We start from the raw sequence: 19,053 nt of genomic DNA on the forward strand, positions 1-19,053 counted from the left end.
AAAACCGTCCAAACTGATATCAGAACCCGAAAAACCGAATCGATCAGAAACCGATTCTATGTTCTGAAAACCAGAAACCTACCTTAGATGTGTTAGGGTCCAAAACCGACCCAACCAGATGCATGCACAATCCTATTTAATGTAACACGTCTCAAAAGTGTGTCTCTACAGTCATTATGGAAATTAAGACAACTGTTCCAATTCAACCAATAATCAATCTATGATCATCAACATAAACCATTATAGTTATCCGTACATCATATTTCAAAACAAAGAAATCCTCCCATTATCTTAATAGATTCTGCATTGTTGACATGACCACCACAATTACCCGTAAATTATATTTCAGAACAAAGCATAATTACCCGAACATCATATTTCAGAACAAAGAAAACACACACAAACCAGAAAATCACAGTTAGGCGATGTCATTGTTAACCCTCTTATGACCGGTTCATATTTAGTTAACAGTCTGTCAAGTACCACACGCCATCCAAAAAAATTATTTTTAATGGGACCCAATTATTCAACCAATGTTTGTATGGTAGCTCCATGTAATTCTTCGATTCCCATAGTCTACGCAATGATTTGACCGTGAACTCTACCAACGTTTCGATTTTCCTGCTCCATTTATCATCAATACTCTTGAGGTTATTGGCCTGTAATACTAGGTCACAACAGATTCTTTTAATTTTTTCCTCTTCCGACAATGTACCCTTTTCTAATTCCACCTCTAGCTGATAAATACCCCATTAAACTCCAATCTATCAGACACCATACATTGGTTTTTTTTTTTTTTCTTCTAATTTGAGTAGTGCTGGAAAAACTTCTTTTAGAATGCCAATACCCATCTAGTTCTCAAACGAGAATGAAGTTTTATTTTCCCTTCCCAATTCATTTTTTAGTAATTTAGAAAACACCATATTACTATCCTCCATGTCGTTTGTTACCCTTATGATGTTTTTCCATACTCCTGATAATTCGATGCTCTAAGCCTTACAACACCCATACATCCCTTATTTTTTGGAGTTAAAACCTTATCCCAAGTAATCCAACAGATTTTTGTTGTTGGCGATCCTCCTGCCCATAAGAATTTTCTTCTAAACCCGTCTAAGTTCTCGATCACTTTCAATGGAGCTTTAGACAATGAGAAATAAAAGATTAGGAGGCTACTAAGCACTGAGTTAACGAGAGTAGTACGACCCCTGAATGATAATGTTTTTGCTTTCCAAGTTGACAGTCTGAATTGAAACTGGTCAATGACAAGCTTCCAATTCTTGCACAAAGACATGTTCGCCCCCATGGGGAGCCCCAAATACGTGAAGGGGAGAGATGCAGACTGACAATTCAGAATCAATGCAATAGAGACTACTTCATTTGTGTCCACGCTAATACCAAAGACCCTGCTTTTTAAGAAATTCATTTTCAAATCCGAAGCTAGATGAAAACATCTCAATATACTTCATAAGATTCACTTGGGACCATTCCCCCACAAATTAGGTGTCATCTACATAGAGTAGGTGGGAGATACAAGGTCCCTCCTTAGGCGTGGAAATACTGTGGAATATACCCAAGTTCACACCTTTTGTCATCACCATGTTCAGAGCTTCCATTGCTAAAACAAACAAAAATGGGGAGAGCAGGTCGCCCTGTCTCACCCCCATACTCATCGAGAACTCCAGAGTTGGAGCACCATTTACCAAAACAGACATACATGAGGATCAGAGACATCCAAGTATCCTTTGACACCACCTTGACGGGAACCCCAATCGATCCATGGTTGAGATCAAGAAATCCCAACTCAGTGAATCAAATAATTTATTAAAGTCAACTTTTAAAATTAAAGCTTCCCTATTTGTCTTTTTGAGCCACATAACCAATTCATTAATCATCAGTGGACCATCAAGAATATTCCTGCCTGCTATAAAGGCTGATTGAACCTCCCCCACCTCCGACCCAATTACTTTCTTCAACCGATTTGCCAACACTTTTGAGATAACCTTATATACACATTCTATAAGATTGATTGGGCGATAGTCAACCAAACACAAAGGGTCCACCACTTTGGGCATGAGCTGTTGGATTAGTGTCTAAGGCTGTAACTATATTTGGTAAGTACTTGACCTGATTGTGCATGGTCCTTTTGGGTTGCCTTCACCATAACAACTTGACAGGGTGATTTATATAGAGAGAAGAGATATTATTATTAATGTATTATAAGAATAATATATTAAAGGAATAATAATATTATTTGATTAATATAAGTCATAAATTAATTAGGAATTAATTTGGTGACTTAAAGAGATTAATTGATGAAAGGGGTATAAACTGTAAAATGTGTGATAGTTGTATTTTGAGCTAAGAATCCTTATGGATATGGGGTGGACGATTTTAGGGATGTGGATCACCTAGAAATCGTCCAAGGCCTTATCTAGAAGGGATATTGGATTGCTTTGAGGCTAAGTTATCCAATTAGGGTTTTAGGGTGAAACCCTAGGAGCTCACAGTATAAATAGACCCTTGGGGTTGTGGAAATCGACACCCTTGTTATTGGAGTAACCCTAGAGCCGATTTCCCTCTTCCTTACCTCTCTCAAATCATCTTCTTGCTAGTTGGTGTTTGTAAGCCATTAGAGGAGTGACAATTGTGACTTTAAGCTCCAAAGAAGAAGAAGGTTTCAAGTAAGTAACTCAAGGTATTATTCTAGATCTGTTTTCATATGTTTTGATTGTTATTTTAAACTAGATCTAGCCATGAAAGTCTTGGATATATTGCATGTTCAATTAGAGAAACCTAGATCCAAGCTATAGGGTTGTATGCGCACATAGGAAAGATCTTATGTCCAAAACCCATCAGTGGTATCAGAGCCATGATTGGTTTCAATTGAATGTGATGCTTAACTGTTTTGCTTGCTGAAAATCGTTTTTCTTCACCTATGTCCGACCCAACTCGGCGAGTCCAAAGCTTGACTTGGCGAGTTCCAACGTCAGACAGAGGATAATTCGGATTTTATTGCTGTTTTGTCTTGGATTGATACCTAAATCGTTTTATTAAGTATAAATCCGAATTTTAACCTAATTTAATGATTATCCTTGACATAAGAATAGATAATTTCAAATCTTGTGAATATTAATTATTTATATGATAAATATGGACTATTTAAGATTATTTGGTAATTATCTAATGACTAAAATTGGATTAGGTCAAATATAGATAATTATGAAATTAATTGTTTAATTTGAATTATTTGTTATTTGATCCCTATTGTTTTGAAAAGTTCAATATTTATCCGGAAGTTTTGAAATTTGAATTTGATGATTAATAGTTTAATTTAGAAGAATTTAAATTTCAATCCCTAGAATTTTACAAGTTTAAAATTCAACCCTATACTATTATATTATTAAAAGCTTAATAAATATATAAGTAAAATTAAAATGCTAGTCTTACCGTTAGTAGACCTCATTCACGAAGCCGATCAATAAGGTGTGTATAAGGTTGCTGCCTATAAAATGGCGCTTAATGGGTGTACACTCACACCCACCGCTTGCTTGACTGGTGGAGGGTCGTTAGCTGAACGGGTAGGATAGGGCAACTCTCTCTCCTCATTAATAAGTATAATGAATCTATAAAGTAACTAAACTATTTTATAAAATTCCCAATCTCAGCTACTTTAGGAAAAGTGAATTGATGCAATCCCATGAAATTGCACTTTGCACCCTTGCTAAGAAGTTAGTGGAGCATGTGTGGTTTACCGGCACACTAATTGGTTCTAAGCAAAGGTGACAAAGGGTGATTCATTGTTTATCATAGTTCGATGGAGCGTGTGTGGTTTACCTGTGTAACGCCCGCGTTTCCAGGCTAGGCATTTTCGTTGATGTAAAAGTCTAGGTTAACCCTTGTAACTGTTTTTGAAGTATTAATGATGAAATATTTGAGTATTATGTGAATTATGTGCATTTGTGTGTTTATTACTTAATTATAAAGATGTAATTAATAAAAAAAATAAAATAAGCGTCAAAATTAAAGTATGAGATAAGCCCAATATCTTTGCATAAAGATGTAGTGGTCGAAACAAGGATTCCGAAGATATAAAGAATGCCGAAATCCGAGTTATAACGAATAAGTTATGACCTGTCGAAGTTTCGCGACAGAACCGACAACGCTGAATGATGTAAAAAGTGAAATTTACGTTAGAGCAATATTTAGCCTTAGTGATCTAAATGAAAGTCGTAGAGTTCGTTAAACCGAGAACGTGCATAAAAAGAACGCCCAAATCTGCCTTCGTATGAGGAAGTTATGATTTTTCGAAGTTTCGACTTAGCAGTATGCAGCCCGAATACTCGATTTGAGATCGAGCGGTTCTTATCCGAAACAATCTAAACAAGAATTGAAGATCTCGTTAATTGTAGTGAAACGATGAAAAGATAGGCGAAAACGGACGCCGGATGAAGAAGTTATGATTTTATAACGAAGTTTTCCTGTCCCGGCCTACTAAAAATTAATAATAAAAATAAATCAAAGTTAGCCGACGGAGTCTAAACGAAAGTTGTAGATCGTAGTCTCATCTACGCGGGGATATAAAGAACGTCGAAAACGGAGTTCGTATGAGGAAGATATGAATTTTTGAAGTTTATTAAATATTTTCGATATTTAATTTAAATATATATTAACCGATATTATCCATGGGGGGAGTCTGCGACCCTATCCTCATTACGCCCAACGTAATTTCATATTACGCCCAACGTAATTCGAAGTTCCATCCCCTATAAAAGGATGTCGAGGGCAACCGAGTTCATTGCTCATTTCTTTCATTTTTCTCGCGTTTTTGCATCGTTTTTGTGCAAGAATTACCCCGAAGCCCCGATATCATTCCCGAGCCCCGAAGCAAGTCCCGTAGCCCTGAAGATCCCGAGAAGTGCAATTCCCGAGCCGAAGCTCTGCCCGCGAGGAGTCCGGTTTTTGTGAAGATCTTCCAGATTTGCCGAAGAATACTACTTCTACAAGCCGTAGTGCTGTCCGATCATCTTCTAATCAAGTGAGTGTGTGGTTACTTTCTTCTAACGCATAATTATGAAGTATTTTATATAAAATACGTGTTATGTCTATATTTTGTTGTTATATGTGTGAATGTATATTCACTTTCTTCTATCTCATAGATCTGATTTATTCTCTATGAAATACGTGTTATGTGGGTGTGCCTCATCTGTTATGTGGAATATGTATTGAATGAGAATGTTATACAGGTTTCAAACTATGTATAAAAATATATATTTTTATCTACTAATATGTTGGGTAGAACATGGGTATATAGTTGACGTGTGATAAACAGATGAGAGGCCTCGATGTTGTTTTTGATTCAGTCATCTAGCGGAGTTTAGATGATGGCCACAGACTTTTCTAGACAGTCCTGTGGAACGCTAGCAGGTTCGCCACCTGTAGGTGTTAATAAACTTGGGTGTTCATTCGCTGTACTCCATCCCCCTCATGGTTGCCTTATTTGACTTATATTGCTGAGGAACCCCCGAAGCATGTATTGTCGCCCCGATGAAATATTCTTAGACTAGGTCCCTTATGTTAGTTGTCTTAGGGACGTAAAGTGAGAATAAAGGGAATGGGTAATTGGGTTATTGTTGGTTGGTGGAAATTAAATATAATTATTTATTGTGGGTTGAAAACCCTATATGCTCACCAGGCTCCCAAGCCTGACCCACTCAGTTTATTTGTATTACAGGAAGTGGCGCAAGGGCATAAGATGGATGAACCATCAAGTGGTTTTGTTTACAAGTCTGTATATGTATATATTTGTTGAATGACTTGTAATGTTATCGTTTATGCTTTATGGTCTGTATCGGAACATGACATCCCGAGTTTTGATTATATAATGAAAATACATTTCTTTTATGAAATGCTTTGGTAAATATTATTTTATCATACTTTGTGTTTGGGAACAAATTCCGCAACTCTTTCAAATCAAAAGGATTTACTCTGAAATTATTTTAAAAGCATAAATGAAAATCGGTCTTTTCTGGCCGAGATTTTGGGGATGTCACAACCGGCACATCGAATGGGTGATTGTAACAATGAAGGCACCGTGTAGATTTGCATGGTTATTCACACCCGCTTTGTGATCCTCGGTATCCCAGTCACAAACTAGAGGGGCATATCGAGATTTAAACATGCCATTGAAAGGTTCAATGAATCTCATAGAAAAATCTAGGAATTCTCAATAAAAACTTAAGGTTATGTTTTCAAGGTGAAGAATTAGTGAATCGTCATTCACTTACCTCCAAATTATTTGCATGTTGGATTACGGCATCCCTTTTCTAATATGTAAATAATGTTGTTGGGTCCTAGCCCTAATTTTTCATTTTGGGTGTTTAATTAGGGATCCAATTCTAATCAAACTTTGTCCTTTCTAATTGTAGATGTCGAACGCAAACAACGCTGCTGGTAACTCATTCACGTTAATGAGTCTTTGCCAAAAGGTGACCTTCGATGGTACGGACTTTAGTGAATGGATAAGATACATTCGCACCATTGCATGCTACGAGGACAAAGAGTATGTCCTCGACGAAAAGCTCGAGAGGGTCAACCCGGAAATCGCTACTCCCGAAGAGATGGCTGTCTTTGAGACACACGAACGTGATGCAACAAAAGTCCATTACATCATGATAGTCACTATGAACCAAGAATTCCAAAAGTCCTATGAGGACATGTATCCCTATGAAATGCATCAAGACTTGATGGAGAGGTACCACCAAAGCGCGAGGCAAGAGCGTTACGAGATCATCACGAACATGATTACCGCCAAGATGGGAAATGGAGAATCGTTAACCGTGCACTTGAAAAAGATGCAAAGATATGTTGATCGTCTTCGCAAGTTAAATGTTAACTTTGGGGAGGAATTGGCCATCGACATTGTTCTTCACTCCTTGCCTTCATGCTACAACCAATTTAGGATGACCTACCACATGAACAAGGAAGAGGTCACCCTAAGCAAACTCCAAGGACTCCTAAGGAATGCTGAGAGAAACCTAAAGGACAAGTCTATTGCACCAACTCCCGCACCAATCGCTGCTCCTGTTTTGGCTATTGGGCAGGGAAGGGGCAAGAAGAGGAAGGCTCTGTCAAAGAGCCACCGCAAAGGAAAGTCCCAAGATGGTTCCTCTTCTAGTGGGACCAAGGTTGATCCTACTAAGCCCAACCCTAACCCGAAGGAGGCAGAGTGCCATCATTGCCACAAAATAGGGCATTGGAAGAGAAGCTACCCGGAATATCTGCAAGCCATCAAGGATGGAAAGATCAAGCCATCTTTTGCAGGTATATACATAATTAAATCTAATAATTCATCTCATACTATTTCTTGGGTTCTTGATACAGGATGTGGTTACCACATTTGTTCTAATTTGCAGGGACTAAGAAGAGATAGAGATGTGGAGCAAGGAAGAATAAATCTAATCATGGGAAACAAAAGATCGTCGCCTGTGACCAAGATTGGAGTGTATTCTTTAGTGCTTAGTAATGGATTAGGTTTAGATTTAAATAATTGTTGCTACTCGCCAGATATGGCAAGAAACATCATTTCATTTCATGGTTTGTTTAGACAAGGATTTAGATATTCGTTTAATAATATGAATGGTTCTATTTATGCTTATCTAAATGGTGTTTTATACTTTGAAGCAATGCCTTGTAATGGAATTTATGAGACTGTTATGGTTGTAGATAACCTTGGAAACGATGTGTTGTGTATGGATTCTTCCAATAGTGTGGATAAAGCATCTTTGTGGCATTGTCGTCTTGGACATGTCAACAAGAAATGCATAGCCCAACTCCAAAAGGATGGAGTATTGGACTCATTCGACCTTAGGGAAGATGACACGTGCGAATCTTGTTTACTTGGAAAGATGACCAAGTCACCCTTCACTGGCACTTGTGAGAGGGGTGAGGGTTTATTGGATCTTATACATACCGATGTATGTGGGCCCTTTAGATCCACCACAAAGGATGGAAACCGCTTCTACATAACTTTCCCCGATGATTATAGTAGATATGGGTATATTTACTTAATCAAGCACAAGTCTAAAACGTTTGAAAAGTTCAAAGAGTTCAAGAATGAAGTGGAGAATCAATTGGGCAGGAAGATCAAGATGCTTCGATCCGATCAAGGAGGAGAGTACCTAAGTCTTGAATTCCACGACTATCTCAAGGAATGTGGAATAGTTTCGCAATTGACGCCACCTAGGACACCGCAGTTAAATGGTGTGGCAGAAAGGCGCAATCGAACCTTGTTAGACATGGTTCGTTCTATGATGAGTCATGCTTCATTACCTATCTCATTTTGGGGGTATGCCTTAGAGACTGCCGCCCATATCCTTAACCGAGTCCCTACAAAGAAGGTTGCCAAAACACCTCACGAGATATGGACAGGGAAAGCTCCCTCGTTGGCACATATCAAGGTTTAGGGTTGTGAAGTTTTCGTAAGATGAGAAACTCATGAAAAGATCAAACCTCGTAGTGAGCGATGTATTTTCATCGGCTACCCGCAGAAATCCTTTGGATATCTCTTCTATAGACCGAGTGACAATGTTATCTTCGTTGCAAGGAGAGGAGTTTTCCGAGAATGAGAACTCATTAGCTAAGGAGACAGTGGGAGGCAGATCGATCTTGAAGAGATTCAAGAGTCGAGTGATGAAGGAACCTCTACCGCTGGCGCTCAACCCAAGGAGGAAACTCCGGTTGAACCAATTGACAAGTCCTTACCTCTTAGACGTTCCGAAAGAGTTAGAGTTCAACCCCAGTTGTATGGTTTTCATATTACTACCGAAGGGGACACGTATATTAGTGATAGTAAACTAATAAATCTAGATGAACCTAATTGCTATAAGGAATCCATGGCAGGCCCGGAGTCTACAAAATGGAAAGAGGCGATAGACAGCGAGATTCAATCCATGTATGACAACCAAGTTTGGAATTTGGTTGACAATGTGCCCGGACGTAAGACAGTTGGGTGCAAATGGATCTTCAAGAAGAAGACCGACGTGGATGGGAATGTGCACACGTATAAGGCACGACTGGTGGCGAAGGGCTTTACTCAAACACCCGGAGTTGACTATGATGAGACCTTCTCACCAGTTGCGAAAATTAAGTCTATTAGGGTGATGCTAGCCATTGCCGCTTTTCATGATTATGAGATATGGCAAATGGATGTTAAGACCGCTTTCCTTAATGGGAAGTTGGCTGAGGATGTTTACATGGCTCAGCCAGAGGGTTTTGTCGATCCGAAGCATCCAAATAGAGTGTGCAAGCTTGAGAAGTCCATTTATGGACTTAAGCAAGCATCTCGCAGATGGAATCTTTGCTTTGATGAAAAAGTCAAAGAGTTTGGATTTGTACGAAGAGAAGATGAATCATGTGTATATGTCAAAGCCAGTGGGAGCATAGTTAGCTTTCTCGTTTTGTATGTCGATGACATACTGCTCATAGGAAATGACATCCCGACTCTGCAGGAGGTAAAGTCCTGGCTCGAGAAGTGCTTCGCTATGAAGGACCTCGGAGAGGCTTCCTATATTTTGGGAATAAGGATAGTGAGAGAAAGAAGTAAGAGACTAATAGGACTTAGTCAGAATACTTACTTAGATAAGGTACTAAAACATTTTAGTATGGAGTACTCGAAGAAGGGAGAACTACCGATACAAAGTAATACAAAATTGAGTAAGACTCAAAGTACGAGTACTGAAGCCGAGATAGCTGAGATGAGTCGAGTACCTTACGCTTCTGCAGTTGGCTCAATCATGTATGCTATGACTTGTACTCGTCCTGATGTGGCCTTTGCTTTGAGCATGGTCAGTAGATATCAAGGGAATCCTAGAAGTGCGCATTGGATTGCGGTCAAGAACATCCTTAAGTACCTTCAGAGGACCAAGGAATGGTTTCTAGTCCTCGGAGGGTGTGATGACTTAAAGGTGCGAGGGTATAGTGACACCAGTTTCCAGACCGACAGGGACAACTATCGTTCACAGTCGGGATGGGTATTTACCCTTAATGGAGGAGCGGTAACTTGGAAAAGTTCTAAACAGGAAACTGTAGCTGATTCAACGTGCGAATCAGAGTACATTGCAGTGAGTGAAGCGTCAAAGGAGGCAATATGGTTGAAGAACTTCATTGGCGATCTTGGAGTTGTGCCTGCTATAAAGGAGCCCATGGAAATTTTCTGTGATAATGAAGGAGCGGTTGCCTTGACCAAGGAACCGAGAGATCATGGTAGATCTCGGCATATCGACAGAAAATATCACTTTATTAGACATCGAGTAGAAGGACACCTCGTGGTTAAGAGGATATCATCAGAAGATAACCCAATAGATCCGCTTACGAAGGGACTGAGTAGGGTTAAGAACTTGCAACATGCTAGGAGTATTGGGCTGAAGAATGATATTAGTTTAGATTAGATAGGTTTAGAAACATGTAATAGGTAAATGTAATTAACATTTGATGATTAAATAAAAGAGTATTGTTTATAAGTAAAGTTACTATCTTATGTTAATTGTTTATCTATTGTTTCACTTTGCATGTTTTGACTTCCAGGATAATTGAGTTTATTAAGAATAATCGAATTATTCAAAATGTCTACAATCGTTCATATGTTGGAAGTAGGTATGAATGAAGATTGTCATGAATTGGTGTGTAGATTGTCTGAATGTTATTAGACATAGCAAAGGTTTGCTGCAACGTTCATGAGTGCTTATGAACAAGTTTTGAGCATTGGAATAAACCTGCGCTTGCTTGAATCACTTTGGGGTGATCGCAAGACGATAATATCATATGGTCTTAAAACATAGATATATGGTTTATTATTTACTAATTGGTTGTACATTGATAATGCGAAACCGCATCAGTAAATTGATGTTATAAAACACATTGTTGTGTATAGTTGATTACTCGATAAGTAAATGCATATAAGTCGAAGTTTATCTGTTACTTTTATCCTAAGAGGGTAAAAATGATATCACGGCCGCTCGATGATTTGATTTGACTTATGTGTCGGGCCCGGTCGGGGCTAAATTGATGTGTTCAATTAAGTTCTATGTTAAATAAATCTGAGATCGAGAAAATAGTTGCTGGACAATAAGTATGACAATGTTTCATGAAATTGTCTGCACGATATCAAAACAGAAGACTGTATGATCCCTTATCTAAAGGACAGGTTACTGATAAGATCAGAGTTGACAGCGTCTTTGAGAGCTACGATTGCTAATCGGATTGTGTTTGCGTTTATAGTTACTAGACTTATCCAAGTGGGAGACTGTTAGATTAGTGTCTAAGGTTGTAACTATATTTGGTAAGTACTTGACCCGATTGTGCATGGTCCTTTTGGGTTGCCTTCACCATAGCAACTTGACAGGGTGATTTATATAGAGAGAAGAGATATTATTATTAATGTATTATAAGAATAATATATTAAAGGAATAATAATATTATTTGATTAATATAAGTCATAAATTAATTAGGAATTAATTTGGTGACTTAAAGAGATTAATTGATGAAAGGGGTATAAACTGTAAAATGTGTGATAGTTGTATTTTGAGCTAAGAATCCTTATGGATATGGGGTGGACGATTTTAGGGATGTGGATCACCTAGAAATCGTCCAAGGCCTTATCTAGAAGGGATATTGGATTGCTTTGAGGCTAAGTTATCCAATTAGGGTTTTAGGGTGAAACCCTAGGAGCTCACAGTATAAATAGACCCTTGGGGTTGTGGAAATCGACACCCTTGTTATTGGAGTAACCCTAGAGCCGATTTCCCTCTTCCTTACCTCTCTCAAATCATCTTCTTGCTAGTTGGTGTTTGTAAGCCATTAGAGGAGTGACAATTGTGACTTTAAGCTCCAAGAAGAAGAAGGTTTCAAGCAAGTAACTCAAGGTATTATTCTAGATATGTTTTCATATGTTTTGATTGTTAGTTTACACTAGATCTAGCCATGAAAGTCTTGGATATAATGCATGTTCAATTAGAGAAACCTAGATCCAAGCTATAGGGTTGTATGTGCACATAGGAAAGATCTTATGTCCAAAACCCATCATGAGCGTGATAAATGAAGAATTGCACCCCGAGTTTATGATTTATGTAGAATGAAACTGTTGGAAAACCCTAAGAAAATCTGTTTTCAAGATCTCCCAAAAGCTTTTGATGAATTTGAATGAGAATCCGTCGGGCCCCGGTGCTTTTTCACTCCCACAACTCCATACAACATCTTTTATTTCCTCCATTCTGAACATCTCCATGAGAAAAGACGCATCCACAACCGATAACCTCTTTATAAAATTACCAGCTAATCTAGGCCTGGCAGTTGCATGATCAATGAATTTCTCTTTGAAAAAAGGAAAAACCTCCTTCTTTATCGCTAATGGGTCAGTGGACCATACCCCATTTATTGACAGCCCGTTTATTCTATTATTGGAGATGTTACTCTTAATAATACCATGAAAATAACGTGAGTTTTCTTCGCCATCAATAGCCCACCTGATTCTCGCCTTTTGTTTAAGGTAATAAGCTCATTTTAAAATAGTGTTTGGGTTATCTTATTTTTTTGTAAAATGACCAATGGACAAACTTACATTACACAATTGTAAGTCATAAAAATACACAATTATAAGGCATCAAAATACAAAATTATAAGTCTTTAGAATACATAATTTAAAATCATCAAAATACCATACATTGTAAATAATATAATTGTCACTTATATCACATTATATATCCTGCAGTCATATCTCTTACTGCACTCATATATATAAATAATCATATCTATGACATGCATTTGCATCTTCATTTGGTTCATTACCACTACTAGATGCATGGGTATTAAATTTTTTTTGTGGTTTATAAGAATCTTGTTGTGCCCTGCTAAATGCTTCATAAGTATTATCTTTCATTCTAATATAATTATGAATTGCCATATATGTTAACATAATGTTCACCTGTGTGTTTCATAGGGTAAGTTAACATGCATATCTTTTAAAAATGCCCACCTAGCTTTCCATACTCCAAAAGTCCGTTTAATGACATTTCTCAGCGATGAATGATGGTAATTAAACTTCTCTTTCGTTCCTTTTGGAGAACTTATGGCAGAAGTGTAACGCCCGGGTTTCGGGGCTAAGCATTTTTGACGATGTAATAGTCTAGGTCAACTATTGTAACTCTTTTTGAAGTAATAAAGATGAATTATTTGAATATTATGTGAATTATGTGAATTTATATGCTTATTACTTATTTATAAATGTGTAATAAATAAAGAATAAAAATAAGCATCAAAATTAAAGTGTGAGATAAGCCCAATAACTTTACATAAAGTTGTAGTGGTCGAAACAAGGATTCCAGGGATATAAAGAACGCCGAAATCCGAGTTATAACAAAGAAGTTATGACTCGTCGAAGTTCACGACGGAACCGGCACGACACCGGGAAGCATAAATAGTGAATTTACGATAGAGCGACTTTTAGCCTTAGCGATCTAAATAAAAGCCGTAGAATATGTTAAACCGAGAGCGTTCATAAAAAGAACGCCCAAATCTGATTTCGTATGAGGAAGTTATGATTTTTTGAAATTTCGGCTTAGCAGTGTACAACCCGAAGTTCGAGTATTAGATCGAGCGGTTTTTAGCCGACACAACCTACACGAGAATCGAAGATCTCATTATTAGTAGCGTAACGATAAAAAGATAGACGAAAATGGACAACGGATGAAGAAGTTATGAGATTTTAACGGACCAACCCTATCCCAGCCTGTTAAAAATATAACTTTAAAAATAAAGTCAAAATCAGCCGACAGAATCTAAACGAAAATTGTAGAGTACGTCTCCACCTACGCGTGGATATAAATAACGTCAAAAACAAAGTTCGTATGAAGGAGTTACAAATTATAATAGCATATTTACGTATTAAAATAAAGTATAAATTATATATACGTACACATATATATACATATGTATATGTCATTAGAAAGATATCGACGATGCGGTCATTATAAGACTAATGTTGAGTTATTTCGACATTAGTTTAGTACAAATATCGTTAAATCTATTTAAAATAGTATTATAAATGAGTGTTTAGTTGTTTATATAACTATAAGGTCATTAAGTAATTATGGAATGTGGTTTTTGAAAATTCAATTAGTATAATAAGAGCCTCTAGCTCTCATATTTCTTGCACCATTCTCTTGATTCAAGAGTCTTTCTCTTCTTATCCCCCGAGCATTTCGGTCCATCCTGATTCGACTTCTCTTTCTGTAGTTTTAGTATAGTAAGGTGAGCGCTGAAGCGCTGCACGAATCTTTTCTTAGAAAGATTTAACGACAAAGTTCTGCCTCTGCAGAGCCCGACTCCTAGCTAAAATCCTGTTGTAAGTAAGTTATGTTTACCCTATTTTAAATATAGTTTATATTTAAAATTAGTATTGTTATTATGAACTTATAATAAATATTTGAGCTATTATTATGACTTATATAAGTGTCGTTATAATATCTTTTTAACTACTCACGGTACGGGGAATTTGGTTTAAAGGGCCGCATAGGGTTGTTGGATTTCAGAAGTGCTATATGCCAAAATGGTCATGCCCTCCGGTGTTTTATGTCTGGCCCCTGTCTGTACATAGTGGTTGGAAATTATTGTTTAAACGCTTATATAATAATAATAATAATAATAATAATAATAATAATAATAATAATAATAATAATAATAATTATAATTAGTCACGGTAAATATTAGTTTAAAATCTAGTGGTAATAATACTAGGTTTCGTCGAAGGAAATTATTTTAAAGTAAACGAAGCGCTGTCCGAGTACTGAGTCACCACCTTATCAGGTGAGTGCATAATTACTTTCAACTTACACATAGATATGAAGTATTTTATATAAATTACGTGCTGTGTGTGCATATTATCTATATACTTGCTATCTATGTTGGATGAACAATTTTATACATATTTTAAATTATTTAAACTATAAATATATTTTATATCTACAAAATGTATTGGGTAAAACATGGGTAGATGTAATAGTTGTTGTGTGACAAAATAAAATGATGAGAGGCCTCGTTACAGATGTTATTGATGATCTAGTCATCTAGCAGAGTATAGATGACGACCACAGACTATTCTAGACAGTCCCGTGGAACGCTAGCAGACTCGCAACCTGTAGGTGTTTATTTGAACTGTGTGCTCACCAGGTGTACTCCATCCCCCACGTGGTTGCCTTAAGTACATTTATTGCTGAGGAATCCCCTTAGCCGTAGTGTCCATCCCGATGATGATCCTTAGACTAGGTCCATTATGATAGGTGTTTAGGGATGTAAAGAGAGGATAACGGGAATGGGTAATCGGTTTATTGTTGATTGATGAAATTAATAAACTTATTTATTGTGGGTTGAAAACCCTATGTGCTCACCAGGTTCCCAAGCCTGACCCACTCAGTTTCTTGTATTACAGGTAGTGGTGCATGAACATAGATGTGATGTCTTGGGATGAGAGATTAAGGGATTTTAGGCATGTAAATACAGAATAATGTAGTAAGGCCTATGTTGTATTGTTTATGCTTATGATCTGTATCGAACATGACATCCCGAGTCTTTTTAATGAAATACATTTCTATGGAAATGCTTTTGATAAATCTTTATCATATTTTGTTTTCGGAAAAATTCCGCAACACTTTTATTTAAAATGTTACTCTGATTTTCAAACAAAGCATAAACAAAATCGGTCTTTTCTGGACGTGAAAATGGGGATGTCACAGTTGGTGTCAGAGCATTAGTTTAAGCGAAATAGGAATTTGTAGGATTTCTAGACTTAAACTTAGAATGGTAAGTGATGATTGTGAGATGTGAGCACTAGTTTATTTTAGGAATTATACCTAAAATGCTTTTATGCGCTAAATGCTGTGTGCATGATATGTTGTTATTTGCTCGGATCTATGGTCTGTTTCCGACCGGATCTGGAAACCTTATGTGTTTGGGATTCTAAACGTACGACTACGATATTAGAACTAACATGTAAAAGTTTCGGAGTGATAAGGATTATTTGAATGTCAGTCCTAAATAAAGATCTAAACTCATCTTATTCGGTGTATAGATCAAGATGGCAAAGACCCGTAGTGGAAACATGAATGGAAATGGGAACCAAGATCAACCCCCAATGATACAGCAAATACCAATGATAGTAGAAGTTGCAGCTGAGCCAATCACCATGGTTGGAGTACAAGACATGATGCAGGCTATGTTAGCAGAACAAAAGGAAGAAATAAGGCGGATGATGCAAGAGAATAGGGACGAAGCCACCGTGCCCATTGTGCAACAAGAGCCGATTCCCGAACAATCGGAGGATGGAAACTACAGTAGGCCAGTGGGCAAATCTGATCCGCTAATTAATAGGAGAAACGACCAAGATGATGTAGTCGAGAGAAACAGATGCAAGTACAAGGATTTTCTGACTTGCAAGCCATCGAATTTGATTGGAAAGGAAGATCTGATCGGAGTCATGGATAGGATCTCAGAAGAGGAAATTTGAAAGGTCTGCTAAACCCAACAAAAAGAAGAGCAAGTTCAGTTCAAAGAAGCTCGGGGAAGGAGGAAATGAATCGAAATGGTGCGAGAAGTGCAAGAAGAAGCACTTGGGAAAATCTAGCGAGGAAGTAACCTGCTACAAGTGTGGGAAAACGGGGCACTAAGCCAATGAGTGCACCATCAACAAGAGGGTGTGCTACCAGTGCTGTGAAGAAGGAAACATTGCCAAGGATTGACCAAAGAAGAAGGATGCAGGAAGGCCCAACGTTCCACCAAAGCTGAAGGGGAGAGCCTTCCAGATGACGCTGGAGGCTGCGAAGGAGGCAACAGACGTCGCTTCAGATACCTTTCTTGTAAATGATTTGCCTACCAATATACTATTTGATTCCGAAGCCAACTACTCCTTTGTATTGCGTAAATTCGGTGGGAAATTAGCATTGCCTGTAGAAAAACTTAATAATGCCCTGATTGTAGAAGTTGCTAGTGGCAAGTTCATACCGGTTAGTAATTGTATTAAGAACGTAGTCATCGACTCAAACGGAAACGAATTCCACGAGGAGCTGTTACCCATAGAGTTGAACGGTTTTGACATCGTTCTGGGTATGGATTGGCTTAGTGCCAATGATGCTGAGATCCTTTGCAGAAAGAAAATAATAAGGGTAAACCCACCAGGGAAAGAGTCGTTTATGGTGTATGGGGACAAACACAGAGTAAATTTTGGAATCATTTCCCTGATGAAAGCAAGGAAATGTTTATCCAAGGGATGTGCGTTATATTTGGCATTTGTTATCGATGCTAAGAAGGAAAAGAAGGAGGTGAAGAATATACCGGTCATAAGTGATTATCCGGAAGTCTTTCCCGAAGATCTTCCCGGATTACCACCTGATAGACAAGTGGAGTTTCGGATAGACGTACCAGGTACTGATGGGTTTTACTATAAAGAACATCCTATGTGCTCATACAAACCCTAATGCTTGGATCGAGGTTTCTCTATTGTACATGCAAGTTATCCAAGACTATAAACCCTAATTCTAGCATACAAATAATCATATTAACATAAGAATGGGTTTAAGTTATTACATTGATTGTTATGTAGCAATAACAATCCCAAATCCTTCTTGTATTGACTTTAGAAAGCTTAAAGTCACAAATGTCACTCCTCTAATGGTTCACAAACACCAAAAGCAAGAGGATGAAGAGAAGAGAGGATGGAGGCTGCCCAATACGTGTACTAACCCTAGAAGAGAAGTTCCCCACGTTTTTGAGCCTTAAGGGTTCTATATATAGTGAAGCTATTAGGGTTATCTAACAAGGAAACCCTAATTTGGATGCTTAAGCCCTAAGCAACCCATGGACTCCTTTTATTAAGGGCCTTGGACGATTTCTAATGGTTGTCCCCATAGAATTCGTCCAACCTTATAATATAAGGCAATCCATGGCCCAATTGCAATTATCTTATAATTACAATTCCAGTCCCTTAAGTTTAATTAATCTCTTTTAGTCACAAACTTAATTCTTATTAATTCTTGACTAATATTAATTAAATAATATGATTTCTCCTTTAATATATTATTCTCATAATATATTAATAAATCATATTTAATCCTTTCTCTCCATAATTCATCCTATCAAGTTGATTTGGTGAAGGCAACCCAAAAGGACCATGCACCATCAGGTCAAGTACATACCAAAATAGTTATGGACTTAGACACTAATCCAACAGTCTCCCACTTGGATAAGTCTAATAACTATTCTGTGTATGACTTCAGATCCTGATCTGCAATCATAGCTTTCCAAATCCACTGTCAACTCTGATCCTATCAGATACGCGTGTCCTTTAGATAAGGGATCATATATTCCTCCATTCTAGATATCGTATGAGACATGATTTCTAATCATTCTCTATGTACTATTTCTCGACTTCCGATTTATGATGACTGACTAATTGAACAAATCAAATTAGCCCTAGCCCGGCCGAGCATTTACGTTTTTCATCACTAAATCATCGAGGGGCCCAAAGATATCGCTTTTATCCTACTTTGAATAAAAGGAACGGATAAACTTTGATTCAATGCTCGCTTGCACTTACTCACCGAATCACACACACCAATATGTTTTATAACACCAAGTTACTGGTGCGTTTACATATTATCAATGTGCAACCGATTTGCAAGATACAACTCACACATCTCGGTTTCAAGAATATAAGATGTTATCGTCTCACCAATCACTCATGATACAATTCATGGAGTGATCCAAGTGAGCGTGGGTTTAATCCAATGCTCAAATCATATTCATAAGCACTCATGAACGTTGCAACAAACATTTGCTTATGTCTAATGCTCTTTAGACAATCCACACACCAATTCACGACAGTCTTTATTCATATCTACTTCCAACATATGAACGACTGTGGCCCGTTCGAATATTTTGACTGTTCTAAACCAATTAAATTATTCAGGAAGTCAAAACATGCAAAGTGAAACACAAGAATAATACTAATCC

This window comes from Lactuca serriola, chromosome 2 (assembly GCF_051521515.1).
Source record: "Lactuca serriola cultivar US96UC23 chromosome 2, Lser_US96UC23_V15, whole genome shotgun sequence".
Taxonomy (NCBI): domain Eukaryota; kingdom Viridiplantae; phylum Streptophyta; class Magnoliopsida; order Asterales; family Asteraceae; genus Lactuca; species Lactuca serriola.